Consider the following 19759-nt stretch of genomic DNA (forward strand, 5'->3'; position numbering starts at 1 on the left):
CATATGTACACAAGGTTTAGCACAACTGAAGAAGGTTGCCAATAGGCACGGGGTCCCGCTTGTTTTTTCGGCGCCTAACAAGCTTGCACAGCTGTGCCCTCGTACAAGAAAGGCGTGCTGCAAGAAGGAAGAGTGCTCGAAGAAGCATGCCTCGCCCTTTGCGAAATGCGTGCAAGGAGTGGTGCATGACATACCGCTGTCTTGCGGTAAGTCGTACGTAGGGCAAACGGGCCGATGCCTTAATGACAGGTTAAGGGAGCATGCGTAAAATCTAAAGAAAGTGGACGGGGCTTATCTTTCGTCCCACTGCCGAAAATGCATGTGTGAGCCGATATTTCCAGAGACCGAGATTCTAGGAAGAAGCTGGAACAAATCAGCCCGTGAACTTTGGGAGGCGTATCATATAAAGAAAAAAAGGTACAAACTGTGTTAGCGACCGGTCTATCTGCTTGTATGGAAACGAGATTAGGCTTTTTGATGCCACATGACTGTAGCCTGATAAGTGGTGACGCTTTGTTACGCGCTCGTCACGTCTGCGTATCAATGTGCTATTTATTCCATTGCAACCCTCGCAATAAACCACTTTTTAGTAGCGCCTGTCCTGTCTCTCGCATGTGTCTGTCTTTTTTAGCGCTAAACCACGATGTTAAGTACTCACCAACTCACACAACAACAAGTTCTCATTATGGGGAGTACCTTTTCTACTCGCATGACACCCTCATGCAAAGTGTGAGAATGCATACAGGAAAACAATGAGGCTCCAGAATGATTTCGGTGTCTCTGTAGCGGCCTTCGTAGAGCTGTTATCGGTGTATTTATTATGCTCGACTCTGGTTGAATCGGAAGGTGTTGAGTACAGGCAGAAATCGGGGGTATGAATTGCGCCTATACTGTAGTATGTAGTTGCGCCTATACTGAATGAGGTATACCTAAATAGGATTGATCGTGGCCTGGAAGTGGACTTGGGATGTGTAGCACTTAAGACAATGTGTTATGATGATGATTTTCTTGTCTTAGTTGAAAAGAACAATTGCGTGATTTCTAGAGTAAATGTGCTTAAGATGTTCAAAGAAAAGGGATGGGGTTTTAAATTTACTTTGGAGGTCACAAAAGAAGATTGTGTTCAGTTTTTGGATTTGAAAATGAAGATCGGGCTGGAGCAAGCATGTTGGCTGTATTCGCCTAGGTCAGTTGAGCGAATTCTTGGTTTTCAATCTTGTCACTTCAAGCTGGTTAAGAATGGCATCGCCACATCTTGCTTAGAATCTGCGTTGCGCAAATCGTGTCCGCATGCGATGTCGGAGGCTTTTGATAACCAGCTCAACAGGCTTAGGCTATCAAACTTTCCCGAAGAAAATTTGGCCTTTCGTAGTGAAAGGTTATTGATTGAACTCAAGCAGGAAGGAACAGGGGCCAAGTGATAAAGATATGTCCATTACCTGCATTCCGTATCTCCATGCGTTCTCTCACCTTATGAAAAGGTAGAAAACCGTTTTCATATTAAGGTCGTCCTTTCTTCTAGGAATAAGTTCGGTCGCGTTTGTGCAATAGTTGATAGGAAAGTGGAAGGTAAAGAAAACAAAGTGCAGTGAATGTGAAGGTAACCACCGGGAGTGGTCGGTGGAATTTGGAAAGGCTGCTGTGTATCTTATTCCCTTGTCTTGCAGAAAGTACTATATCGGCCCAGCCGGGAGGCCAAACCGGGATCGATCGCTGGGCATCACTAGAGGTTGAGCTTTTGTCGAAATTGTGCTTGCTTTGTAAAGCCTGATGTCACCCGTTGCTGCGTCAAACAAAGGAGCTGTCCCAGCATAAATATAGAAAAGCGCGAGAAGTAGTTGAGGCGTTTTTCATTCACAAGTATGGCTAAATGTGCGTTGCCAGGCCATTGGCTACGGTGCACAAATTAGCGATAGGTTATCTAACTGCCAACCTGTAAACGTTCACGTGGTTTTTGTATCTTCTTTAAATGTGTGTTTCTTAAATACACTTCCAGTTGCTAGTCTGCGCTTGTGCGTGTGTCTTACTAGGCCCAGTGTTTTCGCGCTGTTCTTCATAGTTACCTTCACGTATCTTCAAGCCGAAATCACTCTTCCTGGCGATTCCAATTTTCGTAGCATTGATTGGGGAGATGGCACTACAACCGCTAACCCAACAGAAGCTAGAGATTTGCTTAACATTTATCTCGATAAGCTTAACATTGCTAGTAATTCAGCCAACGCGTGTCACGCGCGACTGCGCTAACATTTTCGATTTAATAGCGACAACTCATCCTGATAGCCTGTCTTCGATTCACTATGCCCGTGAGATTAGTGACCACAAAGTTATTCTTGCAAATTTCATACTACAGATTGTGCGGCGCTCACAGAAAGGGACAAGGGACAGAAGAAGTACACACGACAAGCGCTGGCTCTCAACTGAATTTTTATTCCAAAAAACAAAAGAGCAAACCAGAAAAAATAATGGAGTCACGTAACTTGTACTCCCCACGAAAAACGAAAACAACATTCATGGCTGTTGGCCCTTAACCTAGCATGCGCACTACGAATTTTAAGTCACATTGCCCCATGATCTGACCAAAAACTCGTATTCCTTATCCCAAAGCTTTATCGATGGCTGTCTTACGCATCTTTCGTAGCTTCTTCTAATGTGGAAGGCCTCGATATTATTCGGGCAAGCAGCTTTTTGTGCCTGGAAAGAACAATGGCGACACTAAATTGCTAGGTACAGCCGCAATCCCGACAATGATCTGCTAAACGAGAATGCGTATCTTGTGTTAATGAGCGCTTGTGTTCTCCCAAACGAACATTCAGGCACTTTCTACTCTGTCCTATGTAAGACCTACCGCACGACAGCGGGATCTGATACACTATTCCTACCTCGCAGTCAACAAACTTGGACATGTGTTTGGTACCACACTCGCTGTTTCTTTCTTTCGATACTGCGCTTGTTGTCTGTACTTCTTCTGTCCCTTGTCCCTTTTTGTGAGCGCTGCGCAATCCTAAGTACGAATCAATACCGACTCGCTCAATTTTCTATTCTTTGCCAATTTCAGTTTTAGCCCTGTTGCTCGTCACATACAAAAAAAAAACAAAATTCATATACGATAAAGGTAATTATAGTGTTATAAATAATGAACTTGCTGCATTTTTTTCACATCTGAGTCTAGTTGTTATCATTCTTCTATTTAGGAGAACTGGCTAATTTTTCATGAACAAAATATTAATATCTGGGGTGTAACGTCTCAAAACCACGATACGATTTTGGAGCCGGCGTAGTGGAGGGCTCCGGAAATTTTGACCATCTGGTGTACTTTAACGTGCGCTGACATCGCACAGTACACGGGCCCCGAACATTTCGGCTCCATCGAAATGCGACCGCCGCAGCCGAGATCAAACCCGTGACCTTCGGGTCAGCAACCGAGCACCGTAACCACTACACCACCGCGGCCAAGAAGCAGAAACTAACCGAGCTAATAGACAACTTCATCACTAAAAATACTATCCGTGTCCACAATCAAAACCATGGCTTAATCAATATTTGAACCGCCATGCTTCCCAGAAGAAGCGTTCATTCCGGGCTAACAAACTAAAAGGGGGCTCTTATAACTAGCATAAGCATCACGCAGCCGAAAAAGCTTATCTGGCAGCTATCCGTGACGAGAAATTCGATTTCTTTAATACGATTTCCCTAAAACGTTAAGTAGAAATCTCTGCAAGTTTCGGCTGATAATTAACCCTAACGCACTAGTTAGCACCACTCTTACTAACGAATCTGGGGAGTTCTTTCACACGCAGAATGCGCTGCTGCTTTCAATGACACTTTCTCATTTGCATTTCCTAACGAATCACACGCACTGTTACCTGTGCTTGCATGTCAGAACACACCTGACATGCCTGCAATCAGTTTTTCGGCTGACGATATTTCATCCTCATCGAAAAGTTGAAGATAACGTCAGCATCTGAACTAGACGACACTAGCGCGAAACTGTTGAAAAACATACTTGAGACTGCATCGGCTTACTTTCTCTTCTTATTTTCGCAATCTTTTTCAACAGGTATGATTTAAGATTTCTGGAAATTGAGAAAGGTCGTTCCTGTCTTAAAATCCGGTAACAGAAACTCACCACTCAACTACCGACCGATCTCATTAACCAGCATACCTTGCCAACTCATGGAACATGTCACATACTCTTACATTATGAATGTTCTCGGCTTCCATAACTTATTTCACAACTCTCAACATGCTTTTCGTAGGGGCCTCTCTTGCGAAACCCAACTCGCCATTTTTGTTCATGACCTTCATGACTTTGACCTTGGCCGTATCACACAAACCAATTCCATGATCATTGACTTTGCGCAATCATTTGATAAGGTAGCCCACAAACGCTTCACATTAGCACTCTGTAAGTATGCGCCAATATGTATTATTGTCGATAAAAAATTCACCGACGATGACAATGCTGCCTAATGCGAATTCTGAGCGCCGCAATTTAGGAGTTTAGCAGCGACAGACGACACACTTTCACCAGTCTCGGCGCTCATTGTTCACGAAGAACTGGTGGAGACTATTTTGTATTGAGGTGCACGGTTTACATTAAGAAGAGAACGCCGTGAGTAGCGCGACTGTCGCGGACAGTTTCATGCAGCCCATTTTACATCAAACCCCACAGACGGAGCGTAATGCGACAGCCTCTCTAACCGGGAGATCGCGGAAGGCAGCGCGGGGGCGCATTCTACAACAGCCGCCGCAGACAGGCATGCGTTCATGCAGCGCTTTATTTCCATATATGGTACCGGCGGACGCCCTTGCTCCATCCCTTAGTGATGACGTCATGGGTGACCGCACGATGGCGCACACTACCATGGCGCCGCGAGAGGCCGCCGCAGAACCTGTCGCCTTGCCACTGTCCTTCCATCCTCGTGTCGCTCTCTTCACTATCGCCGTTTTTCACCCTCCGCTGCGTTCCGTGTTCGCTCTGTTTCCTCCTCGTTCGCTCTGTCGGCTACGACGACGCCGACGTCACTCAAGGCAGCAACGGCCGCCTTGGAGCTGAGCTCTGAAATATCGACTAACCACACGCGAATAATATTTAGCAATGATAATTTGTTGAAGCCTATTGTCATCATCTGTGCTCAGGGCTCTGTGCTTGGTCCTCTTCTATTTGTAATCTTCATTAACGACCTACCTTTCAATGTATATTCGATGATCCATATGTTTGCTGATGACTGTGTAAATTACCGAACCGTTACTGGCGCTTCTGACCATACATCGCTACAACAAGACCTCGACCACATCCTATAATGATGTGATGTCTGGCTTATGCGCTTAAACCCTACTAAATGCGAACTCATATTCACTCGTCGTCTAAATACTCTCCGCTTCCCTTATAGCATAGATAACGTCCATGCTGAAGCAGTAACTGATCTAAAAAGACAGGGCGTGCAAACACTGACACAAGAAAGAAGTCAGGACGGCACAAACGCCGTTTGTGGTGTCCTGACTTCTTCCTTGTGTCCGTGTTTGCACGCCCTGTCTTTTGTAGCGTTACCTACAATTGCCTAGCCGGAGCCGATTTCGCGTGGAGCGTCATGAGCCGTGCTGCGCATATGCGAGGATCAGTGATGTCGCACAGCTGGATCACCGAAGCTGGCATCTCACGCGCTCTCCGACACCGCCGCGCGCGGCTCGCCGCTGCTGGTCTGCGTGTCGGGAGGAGTGGCGTCGTAGGCGCGGCAGACACGCTGGCGCCGGTGCGCGCGCAGACTCCGCTAATGCCGCGCGCGGCTCGCCTCTGCTGGTCTGCGCCGCATTCAAGAGGAGTGACGCACAGTGGCTTCGGCGCGCGTGCAGCTATTCGACTTCGCTGTGCAGTCGCCGTCGCTTGATAGCGCCTCTGACTGGCATTTGCAGGTGGGTAACGCCATGGAGAAGGATCCCATGGAGAAGGATCTCATCGGATCCTGAAGTAGTTGCCTGGCAATTAGCGGTTCAGCGTACGAAGCATGAACAGAAGAAGGCTAATAATCCTAGACAATCTGGAAAGCTAAGAATAATGAGCTGAACCTTTGCTAACGCTACGTATATCCTGGCATAGCCGAGCTAAGCCACTGCAATTTTTTTAGAATGAATACTTACCAACTAGCTCAGCTCTCGGTTATTCTAAGCTTTTTTTTAAGCCCTTCTTCATTCAATTGAAACTTTTCACTCACTGATGTTACCACGTTTTCAAAGTCCTCACCACTACAAAAAATCAAGTAATCGTCCACATAACAAAGAACCTTAATGACAGAATTAACTAAGGTACCTTCCAAAGATTGGTCAATCTTGCTAAGGTATAAATCACTAAGAACCGGAGCAACCTTAGAACCAATACAAATCCCTGATTTCTGCACATAAACGCATTCCTTCCAACCTACCAGCGTAGACTTTAAATAATTGGAAAAAATGTCTAGAAAAGCCCCGGTAGAAACACTACATTGGTCGTTGAAAACCGTCTCGTGTTCTTGTACGTTAATACAATCATTAACACATTTTAACAAGTCCTCATGAGGCAAGGAGTAATAAAGGTCTTCAATATCCATACTAAAAGCTTTATAACAGCCGGGGTTCTCCTCTGAGAGGAAGTGAACTAGCGCCTGAGAATTACGCATACGAAAAGGGTCTGAGAAACTCAAAGAGGTTAAGCAGTTCTGCAAATAACTAGATACAGCGACTTGCCAGGTGCCTTGCTCTGAAACGATTGCTCGAAACGGAATCTCACGGCATGCGCAGATACGTTTTCGTGCCTTCTTTTTTTTCAGCCGTTGTGCGTCTCTTCAGTTGTTAGTCGGCGTTTTGGGTGTCCTGACTTCTTTCTTGTGTCCGTGTTTGCACGCCCTGTCTTCTTAGAATGAATATTTACCAACTAGCTCAGCTCTTTGTTATTCAAAGCAGTAACTGCTTGTAAAATACCTGAGACTTACCTCACCGAATAATTTGTCCTGAAACGTACACATTGCTAAAAGCACGTCATCATTTAACGGAACTTTGCACTTCCTCAAATGGCATTTACCGAACGCTCCAAATCACGCAAGGTTAGAGCGTGCATGTACCACCTGGAACCCGCCTGAAATAAGCTTAACAAATACTCTACAATCCATTGAAAACTGTGCTGCCATATTAATTCATATTTCGTACTCATAGTACATCAGTGTTTCATCTCTCGAAGCCGAGTGTTACTTAACACCTTTGTCGCGTCGCCGACGCATTAAAACTCTGTAATTATTTCACCAGTTTTTCACTAGCCACTTAATCACTCGCTCACCTTACAATATCCACGCAGCTCACATATCTCACCGCATTCGTCATGCACTGCAAGCTTTTGCCCAAGTGTCCTTGCTAAAGCATTCTGTGCTTGTTTTGTTCCCAGAGCAGAAAAAGACCGGAACGACCTTACCCACGATGTCCCCACAATCACCTGCCGATCAAGGTTCATGCATAGCAGCTCGTCGCGCCCCACCGATCGGATGAGGTCGCAGAGAGGTTCGATGGTGATGCTACTTCCTGCAACTCCAATCTGGCCTACAGACGAAGCGACATTCACTTGCCAGTCGTACACAGCCGAACGCTGCTGCAGCATTTTTTCCATGGTTGTGGCCTCGGTCAAAAACTCAGCCACAGTCTTTGGGGGACATCGAGCGAGGCCAGCAAAAAGCTGCTCCTTAACTCCTCGCAATAAATGACGGAGCTTCTTTTCTTCCGCCATTTCCGGGTCAGCTCTACGAAAGAGACTCGTCATGTCCTCAACGTACATCATGACACTTTCATTCGGTATTTTGACGCGCGGCTGAATTGCCCTCTCGGCTCGTTCACGGCGATCGGGATTGGCCCAACTTGCCAGCAGCTGACGGCAAAACACGCTCCAAGACGGGAAGGGCTCACGGTTTTCGTACCAATACGAGCGCCGTCCTCCAGGCTGAAGTACACATTCCTCAGCTTGTCGGCGTCGGTCCACCCATTGAAATCGGGGACCCGTTCGAACTGAGCCAACCAGTCCTCGACATCCTCCAAGACGGAACCATGGAAATCCTTTGGCACTCGAGGCTTCCGCAGCGTATAAGCCGTGGTTGCAGTGCCTTCCGTACCGTTTTGGGGTGTCGGTGACGTCACCTCGGGGAGAGGTCCACACTCGAGAGGTAATCCTCAGATTCTACGGCTCGCTTGGTGAACAGGTGTTGCCACTGCAGGTACAGGGCTACCAGGAGGCGTTTGGAATATCGGCTGGGGTTTACCCAGCACCTCTACCAGTTGTCACGTGCTACAGAAAGGTCTTCCTCTAGAAAATACCGCACCGGCGGCGAGACGCACACAAATCTGGCAAGATGGCTGCCCAAACAACAACAACAAAAACGCCCCGAGCGAGAGCGTGCGCTATCCTGAAACATCTTCTTCCATTCTTCCGGATTGCGGGCTCACGCTCGCCGTACCTGGTGAACAGGTGGCAATATGCAGAAAACTGCAAAATATTCAGAAAGTAATGTGGGTCTCAGAAGAGAACAGCGCTTTGCGAGAGGTTGCGAGGCACTGGAATTTGTAAAGGAATACGTCTACTTAGGACAGGTAGTAACCGCGGAGCCAAACCATGAGACTGAAGTGACTAGGAGAATAAACATGAGTTGGAGCACATTCGGCAAGCATTCTCAAATCACGAATGGTAGTTTACCACAATCAATGAAGCGGATGGTATGTAACAGTTGCATCTTACCGGCGCTTACATGCGGAGCAGAAACCTGGAGGCTTCGAAAAAGGGCTTAGCTTAAACTGAGGACGACGCAGCTAGCAATGGAAAGCAAAATGATAGGTGCAACCTTAAGGGACAAGAACAAGGCAGAGTGGGCCAGGGAACAAATGTGCGTTAAGGACATCTTTGTCGAAATAGAGAAGAATAAATCGACATGGTTCATAATTTATTTATAAGGCGCAAAGGAGGACATACGCAAGATAGGACACGGGACGGAGCGCCACTAACAACACATTTTTATTCGCAGAAATTCACATACATATATGTCGTCCTCAGCGCGTACGCACAGATATGTATTGCCATCAATGGGGGCGACATAAAGCATGTTCAATGAACTTTTTTCCGAGTTATACAAAACTATAGAAGTGTCGCTCATGCACATGTCACCTTTTTTATCGATAAAGAATGCTTCCATTAAATTTCTGGCAGTTTGGTGTGAACTTCTAGCGATAACCCGCACGTCAGTAAATCGTGGTCCACAAGAGCTTAACGGGCACTGCCTAATATGCTTAGGGAAATTGGGGCCCTCTTTATTTTGCTCTACTTTTGTTCTACTTTGCTCTACTATTTTCTTCGTGCTCCCTGATTTGCTCGTTTAGGCATCTGCCGGTTTGTCCAATATAAGAACAGCCGCACGCAAGAGGAATCTCGTACACTACCCCTTCAGCACATTTCGTGTAGTATAGCCCATGTCGAGTTGCACAGCCCCTTATATTCTCAACGTCTTTTTCTTTTCTTATTTGATAGCAAAGCCCTCCGAGCTTCCTGGGCGCAGAAAAAAAACGAGCGGAACACCATGCCTGCACGCAACCTTTTTCAGTTTGTGGGCCAACTTGAGCACATGCGGCACGGCCACCGGTCTGACCTCTTCACGAGGGTCCTCAGCAGCGGCCCTAGGAGCCCTTTTCTTCATTTTTTGCAAGAGACTTTCAGCGACTTTAGTGAACCCAGCTGAACCCAGCTGAAGCCAGGCTGACCAACTGGTTGTCAAAACTAGACTGCATCTTGTGAATACACAACTTCCTGACGGCGGATTCCAAACATAGCGATGCAATTCTTCGTTCAACTAACTTTGAACGAAGGGCATATCCCCAACAGACCTGATTGGCACAAAACGCAATTTGCAGGTCTACAAACTGCAAGTGATTACCATTAGGCAAATTACTCGTAAATTCCAAGCCTTTTCCATGTTGTCTGAATACCGATAAAATATCGTCCACAGCATCATCGAAGTTAACGCTTCCTTCTTTGGTTAAAATGACCAAGAAATCTTCCACGCACCTAAAAACTTTAAGAACAGTGTTAGTAGGTAAAAGCTTTTGCAAGACCCGCTCAATTTGTGACAGGACAATATCACATAAAACAGGCGCGACACAGGATCCAAGGCATATACCTGTTTCTTGCAGATAAAAGTGCTGTTCAAATGCGATAAAAGTCGACTTCAGATAAAAGTTTAAAATCTTTAAAAAGTCATTACTGGAAATGCCGTTCCCGACCAATTCCGTTCCCCACGAGGCCCTATTTGCTGCAGTTGGAGAGTGGATTGAAAGAAGTGACCCTGTTTCCTTTCAAACCACCGCTGGTCTTTCCATTGATGACTTTTTAAACCTTTTAAACTTTCATCTGAAATCGACGTTTATCGCATCTGACGAGCAGTTTTATCTGTAGAAAACAGGTACATGCACTGGATCCTGTGTCGCGCCTGTTTTATGTGATATTTTCCTTTCACAAATTGAGCGGGTCTTGCAACAGCTTTTACCTACTAACACTGTTCTTAGAAGCACGGAAGCTTGGAAGAGTTTGTAAGACATCATGGCACAGCTTCAAAGCGCTAAAAAACAGGGACAGACGAAAAAGAGTGCACACGACGAGCGCTAACTTGAAACTGAAATTTATTACAAGGAAGAGTGGAAAAAGGTAAACCCTATTAGACGGCGCACATGCGTGCACACTGGCGCAGACTGCTCACAAAAGCCCAAGAAAAACACCACAAGATCACTTTGGTATGGCACCAGATTTCTGCAGTAGATTATATTCGCATTACAACAGACTCAATGAAGGCTGGCTGGCACACGCGTCGCCTTTGTCTTTAATCAGATGGGCTTCGACTATCTCCCTTGTGTTCACAATCCTTTCGCGCGTAGACGGTGCTATGTTGGGCAGTCGGGCCGATGCCTGAATCTAAGGCTTAGAGAGCACCACAGCTCCCTCAAAGGAATGGCCCATTCGCACCTTGCGATGCATTGCCGTGATTGCGGATGTGAACCTGGTTTATCTGACACTTCTGTAATTTTCAGACACGATAATAAATTAACAAGGGAGATAGTCGAAGCCCATCTGATTAAAGAGAAAGGCGACAGGTGTGTAAGTCAGCCTTCATTGAGTCTGTTGGAATGCGAATATAATCTACTGCAGAAATCTGGTGCCATACCAAAGTGATTTTGTGGTGTTTTTCTTGGGCTTTTGTGAGCAGTCTGCGCCAGTGTGCACGCATGTGCGCCGTCTAATAGGGTTTACCTTTTTCCACTCTTTCTTGTAATAAATTTCAGTTTCAGGTTAGCGCTCCTCGTGTGCACTCTTTTTCGTCTGTCCCTGTTTTTAGCGGTTTGAAGCTGTGACACTGTTCTTAAAAGTTTTTAGGTACGTGGACGATTTTCTGATAATTTTACCAAAGAAGGAAGCGTTCTCTTCGATGATGCGGTGGACCATATTTTATCGCTATTCAGACGACATGGAAAAGCCTTGGAATTTACGAGTTAACTGCCTAATGGTAATCACTTGCAGTTTTTAGATCTGCAAATTGTGTTTTGTGCCAATCAGGTCTGTTGGGGATATGCCCCTCGCACAAAGAAAGCGCTTCTGCCATATGGCTCCTATGATTCAAAGTCAGTTAAACGAGGAATTGCATCTCTATGTTTGGAATCCGCGGTCAAGAAGCCGTGTATTCACAAGATGCTGTCTACTTTTGACAACCGATTGGTCAGGCTCGCTCCAGCTGGGTTCCCTGGTTCGCTCGTCACTGGAGTTGCTGAAAGCCTCTTGCAAAAAATGGAGAAAAGGGCTCCTAGGGCCGCGGCTGAGGTTGCCGTGCCGTATGGCCGTGCCGTATGTTCACAAGTTGGCCCACAACCTGAAAAAGGTTGCGAGCAGACATGGTGTACCGCTCCTTTTTTTTCTGCGCCTAGGAAGCTGGGAGGGCTTTGCTCACGAATAGGAAAAGAAAAAGAAAGAGATGTTGAGAATATAAGAGGCTGTGCAACTCGACATGAGCTATCCTTCACGAAATGTGCTGAAGGGGTAGTGTACGAGAGTCCTTTTGCGTGCGGCTGTTCCTATATTGGACAAACCGGCAGATGCCTAAAGGAGCGCATCAGAGAGCACGAAGAGAATGTAGAGCAAAATAAAGACGGCCCCAATTTGCCTAAGCACATTAGGCAGTGCCCGTTAAGCTCTTGTGGACCACGATTTGCTGACGTGCGGGTTATCTCTAGTAGCTCAGACCAAACTGCCAGAGAAATAATGGAAGCATTTTTTATCGATAAAAAAGGTGACATGTGCGTGAGCGACACTTCTATAGTTTTGTATAACTCAGAAAAAAAGTTCATTGAACATGCTTTATCCCGCCCCCATTGATGGCAATACATTTTGCTCGCACGCGCTGAGGAGGACATATATGTATGTGAATATCTGTGAATAAAAATCTGTTGTTAGTGGGGCTCCGTCCCGTGTCCTATCTCGTGTATGTCCTCATTGCGCCTTAAAATTCAATTATGAACGTGCACCAACTTGCCCATACAAGAAGTTCTCCTAAATGGGCATGGGTAGGGCACGTAGCGCGTAGGATAGATAAGCGCTGTTTTAACTGGATTCTGGGAGAAGGCAAACACGCGAGGGGTAGACAGACAGTTTGCTGGGCAGATGAGATTAAGAAGTTTGCTGGTATAATGTGGCAGCAGCAAGCACAGGATCGGGATGATTGGCGGAACAAGGGAGAGGCCTTTGCCCGGTGGATGCAGGCTGATGATGACGTTGATGAATCCTGAGTGTGCTACCAGCGCAACTCACAGCGAATGTGGAAAGTGCAAAGCTGTCTTTTTTGACAGCTATCATCACAAACACGTAATTATTATTGCGATAGCAATTATATGGACAGTCTCGGCTGATTTTTGCCGTCGCCGTCGCCGCCGTCATGCACCATATATGTATAGGTGTATATATCAAAGCCACAAAGAAAAATAATTCAGAACTTTCCGACGCGCGGAATCGAACGGGCGACCTCCCACTTTGCAGCGCGCGGCGTTAGACGGTTAGGCCACCAACAGCACCGTCTTTCGGCCTGCTAACGCTGAGCTATTTATATATACCACTTACATCAGCATGCTTTCTTAGTTACCACATAGATGGCGCGATGTGCACGCGTGGAGCGCTTTAAAGATCGTCGCCCCGTTTCTGCGAACGCCGTTGCTCTTCGCCCTACAGGGCGTGGTCGCCTTGTGCGCTTATCTTGAGAAAAGAAGGGGGCGGCCGGAGGGATGGGGGGTGGGGGGGTTGTATGTCTTGTGCTTTCCCCGCGATGTCCGCGCTGAAGTCACAGAGCGTACGAAGGTCACTTATATACAGTGTACAGTTCTAGTACACTAACTTCGCTCGCTGCAGCGGCCGCGTTTGCGAAATTGGCGCGCTGTTCAAACAGAAATAAGTAACAACTGGGACAGTTAGTTCGCGCTCGTCCTTTGTGTACCTGTTCGTTCGTTTCTTGCGTCCTGCTTTATGTTTGAGCCGTGCGCTTCCAGTGTCGAGCTCTGACGCATGATAGTTCGCGCTCGTCCTGTTTGCCTTCTTTTCGTGCGTCCTTTGGGCTCGAGCGACGCGCTGGCAATTTCGAACTGCTTTCTGTTCTTCGCGTTTCATTCCAATTTATTGCTATCGCATTCATTGCTTCGCCGTTGCGCAGAAACTGACTTTTTTTACGATTTAGCCGAGGACCATTGAACCCTTTAATGCTACCTGAGGCATGCTAGTGTTGACGCTTGGCCTAGTTGGGTTCATACTTGTAAAAGGGAAAAACAGCGCAAACTTTGACAGGACACAAGACGAAGAAGGCATGAAAACAGCGCTGTTGTCGTGCATTCTTCGTATTCTGTCCAGCCAGAATATTGCGCTGGTTTTTCCCTTGTTACAATACCTTACGGCAGTAAGTATGCCTGCACGAGACCATCGCTATAGAAGAGCGAAAGGGGGGAGGGCTGGTCTCTTTTTTACACACAACTTGAAGGAGCCAAGGAAGGCACCGGGGACATTATTCGTAGTGTTGGAAGGTATTTCAGTAATTATGACAATATTGCAAAGAAATTAGGTGATCGAAGAAGCCTTTGCCGTCGGTAAGGATAGGAGATTGCATTTCTAGTTGATCAACAACAGATCATGTGGTACTTAAGTGACACAGAGTTAGCACTTAACTGGCTTCGAATTTCCGGGCAGGCACAAGCTCTTCATCGTGCTGCTCATTGCAACGTTGGCTGTACTCTTGCTGCTGTTCTATATGCTGCCCGAGAACGACGACGACCTCATCTCTATAAACACCACCAGCGGTCCGGTACGGGGATTTGTCACCACCTTCGAGGGAAGGTAAGTGATCATTTTCGCATTCATTTATTTGCCGGCCTATTCAGCATCTTCAAGGTTCGGAGATGCTACAAAATGGATTAGGCAATATTATTCACAATAGAACAAATAACCTCACTGCTAGGGATATAGGCTTCCAAAGCAGCGTCGAGGTGCGCATGTGCTTTTCAATAGTGCCATAGTGCCTTCCTTTTTGCCATAGTGCCATCTATGGCAGAAATATTGTAACTGGAAATATCCACTGCACGTCTCCTTCCACCTGAACATTGCGGCCTCCGCAAGTGAACAATTGTCACAATTGAACTATACTGACTAGCCGCATGCTACGAAGTCGATGTGTTTAAAACACCCCCAAAATGTTGGCCGACCACTCAGCCATCGGCTAATTGTATATTACAAGCAGAGGGCCCAACAACGGTTGTTCGCCTTCGCCCACGCACACCGTGTGCGTGGGCGAAGACGTACAAACTGAGGCTCAGCCGTCGGGATGCAGGTGATAGTTCAAAACACAAATGACAATATATTTACCGGGAACGATGTAATGAGCCATGCGCCACACGGGCTGGGAACAGAGGGAAGGCTGGCTTCCAATAAAACGGTTGGCTAGGCATTGCAAGGCTTGGCTATGCGGAGTGAAGAACTGTATTGCTTGGCGAAGTGCCGTCGTGGCGACGCGAATTGAACGGTTAATTAGTATGTCTTAAATAACTCGGTGATAATTAGTATTGTGTAATAAATATTATCTATATTCGCGAGGTCTTAATTAGCACAGTATTATCAGCCTTGTCAGACCTATCTATAGGTCTTCATTAACAATGTCTTAAATATCAAGATCTTAATTAACAATATTGCCACGCCCACTTCTTGTCTTGTTTTGATGTATTCAGGTTTGACCGGCAGGGACGGTTGTCAACGCTCGACGCTGTCCGCGAAGCAGTGTTCGAGAAGATTCGCGACTGTAGTTGATCGTTTTGTTTAGATTGCGCCCCGCACGCGAATGTTCCAGCTTTGTCTAGAGATAACGCCGCCACCAGCGATATTGCTGGAAAGTTCGATAGCGCCTGTATAAAAGCCGACGCGCTTGACTGCTTGTCAGTTGATCGACGATCGACGCTCTGTTCGCCGCTATCAGTGTATTGCTGTAGTTTGACTTTCAGTTTCTCGGCCACAAGTTCGGCCAAATAAAGAGTTTCATCTCAGACGTGCTGACTGCTGCCTTCTTCGACGTCACGACCACGTGACAATATCTTAATTTCGCATGACCTTAGCAAGGTATCAAGAAGATGAAGAAGAGGACGAAGAGAGCGCGCGCCGGGCGAGCAATGCGCTAGAACGTAGAGACCCACCACGATGATTATTTCTTGCTCATTCTGCCCGACCTAACCTCGAGTTTAAGCAGCCGCTGTTAAAATTGTAATTGTGAGGTCACTCTGAGCCTTACACAAAGTTGCAGAACTTTTGCTTATCAGAAGTGTGATCCACGGCAACAAAATAATTTCTCGTAATCACACGCATCTAATAAAGTGCCTAGTTCTTAATCATTCATTTCCCCTTCTGCTTCGGCGGGGTCACTTCTAGGGCCGCGACGCCGCAGTGTTCCGGTCCGAATGAGGAGCGCGTGCGCTCACATATACAGGCTGCTTCACATTTAGGCGAAAATTCGGATCACATTGAAACGTGCTTCGAGTTTCCCCTAAGTGTGAAACAGCCTGTACGTGCCGCAGGCGCTGCCAAATCCGGCGGCAAACCGCCTTTGCCGGCAGAGTCTATTCCCTTTAGTTATTTTAGTGATCATCACGTTCACCAATGCACGTTTGTCTTTCACTAATAGCGTGTTTGTTGTCTATGTAGTTGAGTGCATGTGTTGCCTATCACTAATAGCGTATTTGTTGTCTATGTAGTTGAGTGCATAGGCGTGCGAAGCGTTCCCCATCGAAGGGGGTGAAGATTCATCGCAGCGCCCCCCCCCCCACGTCCAACTAAGTGAACGTATGTGGTGGATTTCGCGCCCCCTCCCTCCTTGTTTAGGTGATTAGAGGTGCGCGGCGGCCGCCCCTACTCACCCGCCCCCGTGTGCACGCCTGTGGTTGAGTGTTGAAGTCAAGCATACGTTGGGGGAATCAACAAGTAACGTTAACCATGCGCTGGCAAGCGTACCTTCAACCGAATGGAGGCTACCCTGGAGACAATGTTAAGTAGCTATGTGCTTTCGTTCATAGTTGCGCATATTTTCGCTGTCGAAAACACTTAGGTTAGTTTTTAAACGGCCCTTCGTATTTCAGTGATATTTTGTATTCATAATTCAAAATATTCTCAAGAACGGCGACAGCACCTGAGCAGGAAACTTAAGATGCATCCGAAGAAAGTTGCGACGCCGTGGTACGGAACACGAATCCGTACAGCCGGCGGACACGTAGTCACCCCTCTCAGGATGTGCACGACCAGAGTCGGCATTCGTGGACGTACATTCCTCTGCAGTTGCCTTATACCTCCTGAATGCTCCCGCGACCTCATCTTAGGCGTCGACTTTCTACGGGAATACGGTGCTATTATTGACCTTCGAGAGCGCATAGTCACATTCTCGACAGAAAGAGCAGCAGAGAAACCGGATGATCGTCATCTCAGCACGTTTCGAGTTCCTGCCGACAGCATCACGTTGCCCCCTCGTTCAAGCGTCCTGGTTGATGCCGTGTGTGACAAACGACATAACGGTGAGCAGTCGCCAAAGGCAACTTGGCAATTTTGTTTACCATAGGTATCCGTGCTGCCCGCAGCCTCGTCACGCTTCGCGACAGCCGTGCCACGCTGCTTGTGACGAATTTTAGTAATCAGCAGTGGCACCTTTTTCGTCGCACTGTCATCGCTTTCGTCTACCCCATAGAAGACGTCGCTGAATATTTTACGGCTACATCAATGCACAGTGGGCTCCATTGACATCGACAGACACCTCTTTAGCGCTCGGAAAGGTGAACATCAATTAGAGCCTCTCGGATCAAGAACGAACAGCGCTGCATGAATTGGTGCCTAAATTTCAAGGGTGCTTCGCTTCGTCCTCGAAGGAGCGTCAAACGCTCATTACGCACACCGATGGCTCGCCCATTAAACAACAGCCCTACCAAGTTTCGGCCAAAGAACGTGACGCGATAAGTGCGCAAGTCAAAGAGATGCTCCAAGGTAATGTTATACAGCTATCCAATAGTCCATGGTCATCGCCAGTCGCTGTAGTAAAGAAAAAAGACGGAACATTGCGTTTCTGCGTTGACTACAGGAAGCTAAATTGCGTGACTAAAAAAGACGTGTATCCTTTGTCGCGCATCGATGATTCACTGGACAGACTGCGACGGGCCAAGTATTTTTCTTCCATAGACTTGAAAAGCGGATACTGGGAGATTGAGGTTGACGAATGTGACCGCGAAAAAACTGATTTTGTTACACCGGAAGGTGCTCCCCTTCGGCCTGTGTTCCGTGCCAGCGACATTCCAAGGAATGATGGACACAGTTCTCACCTGTCTAAAGTGGCACACTGGCTTTATTTATCTCGATGATGTCGTCGTCTTTTGGGTCACCTTTGAGGAACACCTGAAGCGTCTATAGGCTGTTCTGGAAGCGCTCCGCTCTGCAAACTTCACGCTGAAGCCAGAAAAATGCCACTTCGGTTACAAAGAACTTAAATTTCTGGGTCATGTTGTGAGCGCAGACGGCGTTCGACCCGGCCCCGACAAGACCACTTCCGTTGCCTCTTTTCCTGTTTCCTGTGACGCGGAAGCAGTACGTCGCTTGCTCCGCCTCTGCGCCTACTATCGCCGCTTCATCGCAAATTTTTCTAAGAATGCCGAACCTCTGACTGGCCTCACACGTGAAGATGTACCATTCACATGGAATAAAGAACAGGGCGCCGCTTTGCTTTCATCAATCTGCGGGAGCGTTTGCAGGCGCCACCAGTCCTTGCTCACTTTGACGAGGATGCTGCCACTGAAGTTCATACCGACGCGAGCAGTATAGCTCTTGGCGCCGTCCTTGTCCAACACCAATAAGGCACTGAGCGAGTAGTAGCTTACGCCGGCCGTACCCTCTCTCGCGCCGAGACGAACTATTCTACCTCAGAGAAGGCGTGCTTCGCAGTAGTATGGGCCACCATGAAATTCAGGCCTTACCTCTACGGTCGTCATTTCAAGGTAGTGACCAATGATCATTCATTGTGCTGGTTAGCCAATTTACGAGACCCGTCTGAGTGGTTGGCACGATGGAGCCTTCTTTTGCAAGAGTGTCACCTTACCATCGTTTACAAATCAGGCCGCAAGCACGAAGGCGCTGATTCGTTGTCCCGTGCACCTACTGAAGTTTGTGATCGCGACACTGAGGATGACAGCGGCTTCCTCAGAGTTCTCCCTGCAACTGACTTATGGCACAACAACACGAGGACGCCGAGATTCGCGCAATCATCGACAATCTAGAAGGACGCAGCACTCCCGTACCACGACACCTTTCTTGCAATCTCTTGTCATTCTGTCTGCGAAGTGGTGCATTGTACAAGAAAAGCTCGAACGGCAAAGGGAAAGCCTACCTGTTAGTCGTGCCTTCTGGCATGCGAGACGACATTCTTCCTGCCTGCCATGACGAGCCCACATCCGGTCACTTAAGTTCTTCACGAACCCTCGCCAGAGTTCAACAGGCGTACTACTGGCCCCTCACGCGTTTACCATCTCTTGGAATCCAGTCAGTTACCCTTAATGACCACCGGTTATCCTGCCGACGTGCTACGTGCCCGGCCCATATCCATTTCTTCTTCTTGATTTCAACTATGATATCCTTAACCCCCGTTTGTTCACTGACCCACTCTGCTCTCTTGCTGTCTCGTGACTGCGCGAGGGTGAGACAGAAAATTAGGCGGGCAGATGAGATTTTAGGCTTATGCCAGAGGAGCGAAGGAAAGACACGCCTGAAGCATAATTGATGCCATCATGGAACGTGAGCCGTCGCTTCACGTGCCCCAGCCTAGCGCCTTCTTTATTTTCTTCTCTCGCCATCGCGCGCCCTCCTGTTCGCGCGCCGCCCGAACGAGGGAGCTACAGGGCCCCCCGGGTAGACTGGAAGTCGGAATGTATCCTGCCGTTTGTGGTAGTCCAACGGAAGGTCATGAGAGGCTTGCTATGGCGGTCTCCAGGTACGCCGGCTTAAGTCGGTCCAAGCTGACTTCACGGCCGTTCTGAAGAAGATTGGCAGTTTGGTGGGTGCGGTTAAGGACGCTGAATGATCCGTCGTAGGCTGGTGTCAAAGGTGGTCTGACTGCGTCGTAGCGCACAAAAACATGTGTTGCTGTGGCCATATCAGGGTGGACGAATATGGTCTTGT

Source organism: Rhipicephalus sanguineus, chromosome 3, assembly GCF_013339695.2.
Source record: "Rhipicephalus sanguineus isolate Rsan-2018 chromosome 3, BIME_Rsan_1.4, whole genome shotgun sequence".
In the NCBI taxonomy this organism is placed as follows: domain Eukaryota; kingdom Metazoa; phylum Arthropoda; class Arachnida; order Ixodida; family Ixodidae; genus Rhipicephalus; species Rhipicephalus sanguineus.